Source organism: Manis javanica, chromosome 3 (genome assembly GCF_040802235.1).
Source record: "Manis javanica isolate MJ-LG chromosome 3, MJ_LKY, whole genome shotgun sequence".
In the NCBI taxonomy this organism is placed as follows: Eukaryota; Metazoa; Chordata; class Mammalia; order Pholidota; family Manidae; genus Manis; species Manis javanica.
Genome location: NC_133158.1, coordinates 38,463,214 through 38,474,445, shown reverse-complemented (window position 1 = coordinate 38,474,445; position 11,232 = coordinate 38,463,214). Strand labels below are relative to the sequence as shown.

At 51.2% G+C, this 11,232-nt stretch overlaps 1 long non-coding RNA gene across 1 annotated transcript; it reads left to right on the top strand.

The window, feature by feature from the left end:
• Positions 1-252: 252 nt before the first annotated feature.
• On the top strand, positions 253-6,235 carry LOC118973438 (uncharacterized). Its single transcript, XR_005062749.2, has 3 exons — positions 253-360; positions 2,385-3,237; positions 3,987-6,235. It is a non-coding gene; the product is annotated as an uncharacterized lncRNA (long non-coding RNA).
• Positions 6,236-11,232: the final 4,997 nt, after the last annotated feature.

The following is an 11,232-nucleotide window of genomic DNA, read 5'->3' as shown; positions in this document are numbered from 1 at the left end:
CCACAGCAGTCATTACCTATGAGGAGTAATGGGGACTGTGTTTAGGGTGTGTAATGGGCTGAATCGCATCCCTCAAAATTCATATGTTGAGGCCCTAATTCCAAGTACCAAAGAATGTGACTGTACTTGGAGATAGGACTTTCAAGAGGTAATTAAGGTAAAACGAGGTCATTATGGTGAGCCTTACTGTAATCTGACTGGTGTCCTGATAAGAACAGGAGGTGAGGACACAGACAAACACAGAAGGAGGATCATGTGAGGACACGGGGAGATGACAGCTGTCTACATGTCAAGCAGAGAGACCCGGGAAGGAACCAGCCCAGCTGACACCTTGATCTCCGACTTGCAGCCTCCAGAACCGTGAGACAACAAATTCCTGTTGTTTCCATAGCCCCAGTATGCGGACCTTTGTTATGCAGACCGAGCTAAGATAGGAGGTGGGAGTCTCCCCGGTGTGGACCCGCTGCCTGCCTTAGGAGCCAGCTGCCCCACAGGGAGTCACGGGAACCCGGCAATGAGCTTGACATCCTGGTGTGTGTCCCACACAGGAGCTCTGGGGACAGAAGGACCCAGGCCACAATGAATTAGATGGCCCTCCACCCCAGCCAGGGAGACATCAGAGCAGAGTGGCCCCACTTTCAGAAGCAAGGAGCTCTGGTGCACAGAAAAAAATGAGGCCGTTTGGCTCCCAGGCCCGTCCCTTTTCTGGTCTCTGTCCTTGTCTTGCTGGTGAAACTCCCTATTACCATTTCTCTGGCAACTAGACCCCACCAAGACTAAGCTCTGGCTGAGCCCTCGCCAGGACCCCGCCCTGTACCCCTCCTTGTCTCACAGTAGGGGCAGGCCTATCCCTTTGGGGGCTGATTACCAGGGAACCCACAGGCAGGATGACCCTCCCACCAGTCATGAGGCAGGTTTGAACAGATACCCTCAGCTTCACTCCTTTGCACAAATTCAATAATAAGAAAACAAACATCTCAAAAAAAAAATGGACAAAGATTTGACAGAGCATTTCACTAAAGGAGATGTAAGGGTGACATACGAGTACATGTGATGATGCTTGGGTCAGTTAGCTTCAATCCTCCCATTTCATTTTGTTTTTCAAAGTTGTTTTGACCATTCTTTTGCATTTCCGTATGAATGTTAGAACCAACCAGTCAAATTCTATTAAAAAGCCTGCTGGGAATTTGATTTAGATTGCACTGAATCGATAGATCAGTTTGGGTACAATTGACATCAGAGCAGTGTTTGGTCTGCCAACCAATGAGCAGAGAATGTCTCTGTTTATTCAGGTCTCCTTTGGTTTCTTTAAAAATGGTTTGTGGCTTTCAGCCTGTAAGTCTCCTAGATTGATCCTGAAGTTTTATAACTTTTGTTATATTATAAATGGTGTTTATGTTTTATTTCAATTTCTGACTCTGGCTGGGATAGAGAGATTGACTTTTGCATATTAGTTGTGCATCCTGCAATCTTGCTAAACTCACTTATCACTTCTAGTAGCTTCTTCATAGATTCCACTGGATTTTCCACATAGGCAACCATGTCACCTACAAAGGAAGATGATTTTGCTTCTTTTCCAGTCTAGATGCATTTTGTATCTCATTCTTGCCTTATGAACTGATAGAACATCCAGTACTAAGTGGAATCAAAGTGGTGAAAGCAGGCATATTGTCTTTTGCTGATCCTAGGGAGAAAGCATTCCATCTTTCCCCACTATGTCAGCTATAGGTATAAATTTGAGGAAGTTCTCTTTTTTTTCTATTTTTCTAAGTTGTTTTTTTTTTAACAGAGTGGGTATTGTGTTGTGTTTCTTTTTTATCCAGTGGTTTTCTGTTTCCCTTGAGATAATAGTATGGTTTTTTTTATTTGATCTATTAATACAGTGAATTGCACTGATTGATGTTTTTCAAATGCTAAACTTACCTTGCATTCCTGAGATAAAACCCACATGTTTGTGATGGCTTTTGAAATATCAACTTGGTTAGACTAAACTATACTCCCTAGAATTCCCTTTCTAGTGTCTTTCCAGTTAGGCGAGGCTCTAAGAGACATCCTCATGCAAGGACAGAAGAGACAGTAGCAGCCATTTTATAGCATACCTACACCTCACAGTTATTCAATCAAATACCAATCTAAGTGATGATATAATGGAATTTGCAGACATGAGGATGGATATATATATATATATATATATATATATATATATATATATATATATATATTCTGCTTCCCTGACTAATGTGCTTAGTATTACTGATCTTAAAGAATCATATCAGGGATCACCTTTCAAATGTGTTAAGTGAAGGCAGAGCAGCATTTAATCTATGAAGCAAGACCATTCTCAGTATGGCATCTAATGCTCCATAAATCATTATGTTTTCCAGGTTACCTGGTGGGAACAGGCACTGATCCCATCAGGAGTCCCCGGCACTGACCCCCTAACCCTTTCTAATGGTTCTCCTCCCAGGCATAGTCTCCTCACGTGCACTGACCAGTTCACTGCCGAGGACTCGGGGGAGATTCCCTGCCAGCCCTCCTCTGGGCAGCTCTGAGTTCCTCCTCCTGACACCTCTACTTGGAAGCTTTCTCAAGAGTAGCTGGGCTTGAGACATTTTATTTCCCATCTTTCAGAGAACACGGTCTTACGCAACTTGATATCCTCTGCCTTGAATACCATTGTTTCTTATATTTTGTGAAGGTTTGGAATTATTTCATGCAGGAGGTTAAATTAGATCCCTGTCACTCCATGTTAGTTGGAAATGGAAGTCTGAGAAACACTTAAAATTTCTGTCCTTCTGTTCATTGAGGATGAGCTAGGAATCCTTTCGGCTGCAAGTAACTGAAAGCGGGACCTAGGCCTACACCGCTCACTATTTACTCCTATAGTAAATACTGCTAGTCATTCCCCAATATCTCATTTTTCCCCCTCCTCTCAGTACAGAACTCTTAAAAGTTAGTCGGGCACATGGCTGCCCAGGTAGAAGTTCCATTTCTCAGTTCCCAGGCAATAGGTGTGGTCATCTGACTAAGTTCTGGCAGATTTGCTATAAATGAAAGTGTTGCCTGAGACTTCCAGGATATGTTGTCATGAAGAGAAGGTCTTCATCTCTTCTCCTTTTCTCTGGCCTGCCGGCTGAGCTGGGTGTGATGGCTGGAGCTGGAGCAGCTGGGTTGGACCACAGGACAAAAGCCAGGGTCGAGCCTGGTCTCTGAAAAGGCATGGGGCTATGTTGCCAGGTATGTGTTTTATTTTAATAAATATTTTATTTTAATAAAAATTAAATTTAAGTAAAATTATTTGTTTGTTTAACATGATTAATTTGGGCTTTCACTCATACCAGAGCCTAATTTTAAAAAACATTGAAAAACAAGAATCACAGGGGCAGATGAATCTGAGCTGGTCCATGATGCTCCCAAAGTTGGAGCATCAGTGCTACAAGATGGCTGCCACAGATCCAGGCATCACATCAGTGTTCCAGGCAAAAGCAGAGGAAAAAGCAGCTCTCATCACCCCCATCTGCATTTGTCTCTTTCTTCAAGAAAGAAAAAGCCCTCCAGAAGTTCCTTTCATACTCCACAACTCAGAGCCAGGTTATACGGCCACCCCACTGCAGGGAGGCTGGGAAAGAGACTATTTTCCTAGACTCTGCCATGGGAGGCAAGCAAAGGAGAAAGTGTTTGGGTGTGGCCCTCGGGTGGGCAGCCCAGCACACCTGCCCCACACCACGGGGATGACAGCCATAAAGGGGAAAGGTTCAAAAGCCCAGATGGCTAAATGTATATTTTGGTGAGGTGGAGGTGGAGGAGAGAAAAAACAGGCAATGTCTTTCATCAACCATCTTTGTGATTCTCAAACTTGAGTGTGTAAGGGATTTATTGATCTGAGTTATATGGAGAAATCCAGGCATATTGTATTTTATGAGTGGCTAAAGAGATTTTCACAGATAACTCTAACTACATATGGTATTCTTTGCCCTCTGACATAGATGCTAACTACCATATAAGGTACAACTCTGCATCCTTCTTCAGGAAGCTCTCATGCCCGTGGGATCTCAGGAATCCAGCTTCGGGAGACATGCCCCTTCCATGTTGGGTGCTGTGAGAGTCAGAGCCTGGGATGCCGGCTACTCGAGGCATCAAGAGCATCAGCGGGGCACTCCCACAGCCCAGCGCTGCACATGCCCTCAAGGACGGACCACGGCTCCAGAATCCCTACTCCCCGTGGAAGCCTATGGGCAGAAGTCCTGATTAATGTTGCTCAGAAATCACACTGAGAAAAAAATCACATCGTGGCAGCTCTCTCTCACCCCCAAAATCTTATTCCATGAAAATAAGTGTGTAACCTGATGTGACTGGCTGAACTGTTCTCTGTGCACTGCTGAAGCTGGTTTCCTGGCAGTCTTGGCCTCTGATTTTGGCATTAAATAGTCATTTTCTGTAACATATACCTGCACATACACATATACACGCAAGCATACATGCCCAGGTGCACACATGTACACATGCATACATACATAAATACACACAGCACATGCACACACACAAATACACATACACACACCCATACACATACACAGTGCATGTGTGCACACATTAAAAACACACACACCTTTGCACACAGTGCATGTGTAACATGCATGCACTCACAATCTGTGTAAAATCCAATGTGCTGAAGCTCTGAGAGTGTTATAAGCTGAATGTGTCACCACCAAATTAATATGTTCATATTTAATGCCCAGTATGATGGTGTTTGGGGGTGGGACTTTGAGGAGTGATTAGGTCATGAGGGACAGCCTGCTGGGGAGGGCATCAGTGCAGAAGAGGTTGCCCCTGCTGCCCCTTTATGTGTTGTTTGTCCCGCCTCCATTACATGTCCCAGGGAGACAAACCCGCCTGAGCCAGGCCAAATCCAGAGCAGGCTGGACACGTCAGGGTCTGGTCCACACTCCGCCTGCCCCGAGCCTGACCCTCCTCACGCTCCCTGGAGCACAGGCCTCTCCCCATCCTCCCCCAGGGCACCGGCTGTTCTCCCCAGCCTCCGGTGTGGGGTCTGGATGCACATGGACCATCGCCTTTCAGGGCCCACAGGTTCCTTTCAGGAGGCCAGCTGGGGATCAGTGATGAAGCTGGACATTGGGAGGGGACACAGACTGTGGGATGCAATTGTGAAGAAGTGAGAGACAGAGGCATGATGCTGGCCCTGGGCAAGCCTCTAGAGCAGGTGCTAAAGGCCATCCCAGGACCAGCCAGGTCACCGCACATCCCCTGTCACCTCACACCCAGCAGGGCCATGTGTGGCAGTGCAGCTGGAAGACTAAGCAACAGGTGGGTTTTGTTTGTTTTTGGGAAATAGAACCTACAGTTAGAGACCAGAATGCTTTGCAAAAAAGTCAGGATCTTCAGCTTGTCTTTAAAAATCAGAAGTTCAGGCAATGCTGGGCCACCATCTCCACGAGGCAGCTGCCTGCCGGAGCCAAGGAGGGGCTGTGTCTCAGCTGGTCTGTCTGTCCAGCTGCCCAGCACCCCCACTCTGAGTATTTCCTCTCATTCCACCAGCTTTGCTCACTTCTTTCCCAGGTGGGGCCACCTGAGCATCAGCACCCGCGAGAACCCCAGCAGCGGGCTCGAAAAGCCGTCAGCCTGCCTTGCACACCACGTCTCCTGGGCCTCAGCGATTTTGTTCCTAATCTGCAGGGTGGAAGGTGCGGGATTCAGAAAGCAGGCCACAGGCTGGTCAGCTGAAAGTGGACGGAAAGCCAGCATACCAGCCCCTGAGTTGAGGACCTTAACGTAAGCAGAGGAATAGCTGTGTCCGGGCCTGGTGGGGCCCTTCACGGCTGGCTTGCTGCTCTGAGGCTGACCACTGCGCTCTCCAGAAGCAGACTCCGCAGTGGACATCAGTGCGCAGACGTGTGCTGCCCTGGAGGTCAACACCCATGGGAGGCAGGAAGGGAGCAAATGTTCTTAGGTAGCTCAGGCTACTGTAATAAAGTAGCATCAATCGGGCAGCTTTTATCACCGTCCAGAAGCTGAGGGTTCAAGATCAAGGTGCCAGTGATGTCTTCACGCTGTGTCCTCACATGGCAGGTCATCAGCCTGACATCCTGTCTGAAAAGGGCATGAGTCCCATTCAGGAGGGCTCTGCATTCATGACGCATCTCCTCCCAAAAGCCCCACATCCAAACACCATCACACTGGGGGTAGGACTTCAGCGCATGAATTTCAGGGGAGCACAGCCATGCAGCCCGTCATACAAACACTGGTGGCAGAACAAGTGGGGCTGCTGTACGGGCCTGACACTGGCTTCAGCTGGTGGCTTGCAAAGGTGTCCCTTGCCGGGGAGACCCGGCCTTATTCCTGGTGTCAGTCTGTCATGGGAAGGAGCCAGAAGTGAGCCAGTTCTCTTTAGCTGGGAAATCCCCAGAAAGCCCGTCACTAAGCCTGTCCCTCGACGGGGTGTAAGTGGTGCAGCTCAGTGTCCACCACGATGTGATGCTGAGATAACAGCCTGGGGGACATCCTCAGGAGCAGACCTGTGGGGCTGCGGCCTCAGAGCCCAAGGACCCCCGCCCGCCCTGGGGTTTTCTTTGTCCTAGGTCGTGACTTGGGGTCAGCAGCCTCTCAGCCCAGTGGGGAGAACCAAAGAGAAACTTTCAGCGCCATACCACAAGGACCAGATGACACTCTCCCCACGGTGAGGACGCTCCTGCACCATGTCCTCAAAAGGAGCTGACTCTTCTCTCCATGTGTCTCTCCAAGTGAAAGGAAGGTCTTAAGGTCACCCGCTGAGAAATGTGGGGACACAGAGTGAAGCAGAATGCCGACTTCGCTTCAGCGGAGTCCCCACTGCAGATCCACCAGCCCAGCGAGGAAGGTGGTATTGAAATCCAGAGAGGGGTGATGGCCGCACCAGAGAGACGGTGGGGGGGGCGGGGACACGAAGCTGGGAGGACGCACAGCCTGCTCGGATGTGTGGGAGCAGGAATCCAGGAAGAGACTACCAGCCGGGGCACAGGGTCCCTGGTGCCGTGACTCACCCAAGGAATGCTGGGTGAGGAGTGCACTTGGAAGCAAAGAGTCATATCAGAAATTAATGAGTGAATTAGATAATCTATTGGCAAGAAAACATCTGTGAGGGAGCCTTCCTGAAGGGGCTCTCTGGGAGGGTTCCAGCGTAAGCCACTCGGCAAACCAGAGGAGACTGTAAGAGTAACGGAAGGGGTGGACAGGCCGGCTGGGGAAGCCCTTGCCCACGGGTTGACAATGTCATGCCTCCATGTGGGATCCTGGAACGGTGCAGGCGACTGAGTGAGCGGGGAGCAGGCTGTTCACTGTCGGAGTGAGAGGGTACATCAGACTCCAGGTCCTGGCCACAAGACCACATGTGCCCTCCACCCTGTAACACTGTGGCGATCCCTTCCAGAGGTCTTGCTTCTCTGCCATCCACCCAATCAGAGGTCAGGGGAGGGCCTCGGCCTTGAGCTGGGCCAGCACAGCCTGCAGGTCATGTACTTGGCTACAGTGTTTCTTACCCCTCTTCTGGCACAAGGCGTTCACAAGTTCCTGGGGAGAGGGAGAGAGCCGCCTATCCCCTGCCTTCCTTCCCCAGGGCTCACACCCTTATTTTCGCCCCTGACCTTCACCAAGTTCTGGGAAGGTCATCCAGGTCCAAGGGCAGTGGACAAGGTAAAAATGTACAGGGAAGTACAGTTCCTCTGCTCCCAGCCTGAGCTGTCAAGGGCCCAGGGCAGGTGGGGGGGGCCCTCGGAGGGCCCTCCCTCTTTCCTCCTAGGGTCAACAGTAAGCCAGGAAGGTGGCCAACCCCCAGCCCCTGGCTTATCAGCTGGCTCCCCAGCAGGGCAGCAGCTGGTCCAACCAGTTCCCTGTGGGCTGCATCCCTGGGATCTGCACTTTATGCAGGGCTGTGACCCAGCCCTTCCTCTGAGCAGGGCGGAGCTCCCCAGCCACCGGCTAGTGTGGGCCCCCTCCCACCCCCGGCAGGCAGTGCAGTGCCGCAGCCCCGCCAGCCCCTTCTGGTGGCATCTGGGCTCAGGGTGGGAGTGCAAGAGTCACCTGTGCCAGCGGTGCTCCGGGGCACGGGCGGAAGAGCTGTGCGCGTGCCCTGAGAGCGTCCTGAGGCCCAGCCGACTGCACAGGCTGTGCCCTGTGTGCGCTTCTTGCCCTCAGACACGGGGCTCCCTAGGCACGTCTGCTTGTATTGCCCGCGGCTGCTTTCACCGTGACAGTGGAGTCCATCCAGTGCTTGGGCGGAAACTGCATGTCTGCAAAGCCTGAACTATTTACTACTTGCTCTTCACAGAAACGCTTACTGACCTGGTGTCAGGCAGCATCATGCCCATGCTCGGTGGTGGGCACTGACTGTCACCCTCAGGGAGGCCCCACCCCCCACCCCGCCCCCGGCTCACCCACCAGGTGGTTGTGGCTCCAGCCGGGCCAGAAGCAGAAGCCGCAAAGGCTCCTGAGGCGCAGGCCAGAAGCCACAGGTGGGTCCCGTGGCAGCCGTACTCAGGGGCAGGGACAGGGAGCCCACAGCAGGCACTGGGCTGAGTCCCGGAGGGCCAGGCGCCCACCGAGAGTGAGAGACTTGCCCTTATTGCTACAGACACCACACAGGCCCTTGCCCTAGGCTGAGCCAAGTCCCGCCAGGGTGTTCCACACAGCTCGATGGGGCACCGGGCTGCAGGCGTTTCACACAGGCTGTGCTCCACTGCGGCCGGCATGGGGCTCTCAGGCTCGGATCTCCCACACACGTTCCCAGCTTCCTGCCAGGCAGCACGTCCCTCCGGCCTCCCTCCATTGAGCCCCAGCTCCTGCTGCTGGCCGCCTCAGAGCTGAGTCACCACTTCCCAGAGGACACTGGCAGGGCCCAGAGCCATTTATGACTCAGCCTGGTACAAAAGTATTGCCCTCCATCTGCGCCAGGGCCAGGGGCTCAGCCCTAGGAAGAGGCCTGGAGATGAGCCAGGTGTCTCTCCCACACGCCTAGGTGGGGCGGGCAGATGCTGCAGGAATGGGTGTCCTGAGGGACCCTTGCCAGCAGAGGGGGGGGGGACTTGGTGGGGGGAGGAGAGGCCAGCAGGGTGGCAGCCCCTGCATTAGCCTGCCTGTCACCTCCCAACCCCCTCGCAATGCTTCCTGGTACCCTCCCCCGAATGAGTGGCTGGGGCCCAAATCCTGGTCTGAGGGCCAGGTTTGGGGGGAAAGCCCAGGCTGAAGGATTTGTGAAAGGCATTCCAAGTAGGTAAAACAGAACAAATCATGAATGTGGGGATGGCCATGAACAAGTGGACAGCCCAGCCGGGTGGGGCGGGGGGGTCTGTGTCCCTGGGCTGTGGACAGCGTCCTTGCCTGCACGTTAGAATGAGCTCTGCGCACTCTTGACTCTACTCCCCCCAGGCATGAGTTTCCAGCCTCGTTAATGTTGAAAGACATGCATTTATGATAACAAAATTAATTTGCCTCTAAATGCAAGCCAAAGACTGATCTGACCCAACTTGAAGAGAAATGTGTCTGCTGTGGGCGTTGGGAGAGGGAATGGCAGCATCCTAGGTGCCCAGCACACATGGCTCACTGTGCATTACAGGTGATTTAAGTAAACTTTCAAAAGTAGTTTTGGCTAATTGGAATTTCACCTTCTGAGCTGGTTCTAGAATTTAACTCCCTTTTAAGACATGCCTAAACTTGATGTTTTTTATTGTGTTTTAATAATAGACTTTATTTTCTAGAGCAATTTTAGGTTCACAGCAAAACTTGGTGTAAAATACAGAGTTGCCTGCACCCAAGCACATCACCCCCTTTACAAACACCCCCACTGGAGTAGCATTTGTCACAGAGAACCTGTACTGACACATCGTAACCCTCCAGAGCCCACAGTTTACACGAGGGCTCGCTGTGCTGCTGTACATTCTGTGTGTCCTCACAAAGATTCCATTGCACAGTATCACACAGAGGGTTTTCACTGCCCTAAAAATCCCATGTTCTGCCCACCCATCTCTCCCTTCCCCCCAGTCACTGGCAACCACTGACCTGTTTACTGCCTCACTGGTCTGCCCTTCCCATATGCCCTAGAGTTGGAACCATACAGCAGGTAGCCTTCCCACATTGGCTTCTGTGACTTAATAACGTGTAGTTAAGTTCCCTCCCCGTCTTTTCACGACTGGATCACTCATTCACTTTCATTGCTTAATAACGTCCCCTGGTACGAATGTATCACAATTTGTTTATCCCCTCATCTACAGAAAGACATCATGGTTGCTTCCAAGTTTTGGCAATTATGAGTAAAGCCATCATCAACACCCATGTGCAGGTTTTTGTGTGGGTAAACACCGAGAAGCACGGTTGCTGGATGGTACGGTAAGACTGTGTTTAGTTTTACAAGGAACTGCCAAGCTGTTTTCCAAGTGGCCACCCCATTCTGCATTCCCGTGGGCACTGAACGGAGCTCCTCTGCTCCACACTCACGCCAGTATGCGGCGGTGGCAGCACTCAGGACTGGGACCTCTTCAACAGGGGCGCTGTGGCAGCTCATTGTTTTAATTTGCATTTACCAGATGCCATATGACATGAAGCATCTTTCCGCATGCTCATCTGTCACCACTGTACGTCTTCTCTGATGAAGTGTCTGTTCATGTCTTTGGACCATATTTTAATCAGGTTGTCCATTTATTGTTGAACTTTAAGAGTTGTTTATTTGATTTCAGTGACTTGGCCCCTGATCACAATTATGCCCTCACCTTGTACACTATGGAGTTTTCCCAGAAAGGTGTTTCTCTCCCTTGGAGGATTTCTAGTCACAGCTCATAAGATAACCATTTTGCATACACCTCCAACATATGATCAGCAGGGAAACATGGCAGGCGGGAGACACAGAGAAGGGGAGACTAATGGGTGTGGGAGATCACAGAAGCCTCCTTGGAAGAGGGGACACATCCTAAGTGGAACCAACAGAGGAGTAAGACTCCACCCAGGTGAGACCCATAGCCCTCAATACCCACTGGGGGGGCCAAGTCCACAGAGGAAGACTCTCCATTTGACCCCCACGAACCTGCAGTTTGCATGGGGAAGGGCTCTTGTCGAATCCCTCATTCCAGAGGAGGAGGCTGTGGCCTCTGAGGGCCAGACACACTGGAGCAGCCACACGTGTAGGGCAGGGTGCTGAGCCCTAAAACGTGCTCTGGCCTCCTGCTCCCAGTCAGAGTTCTGCCCAGCACA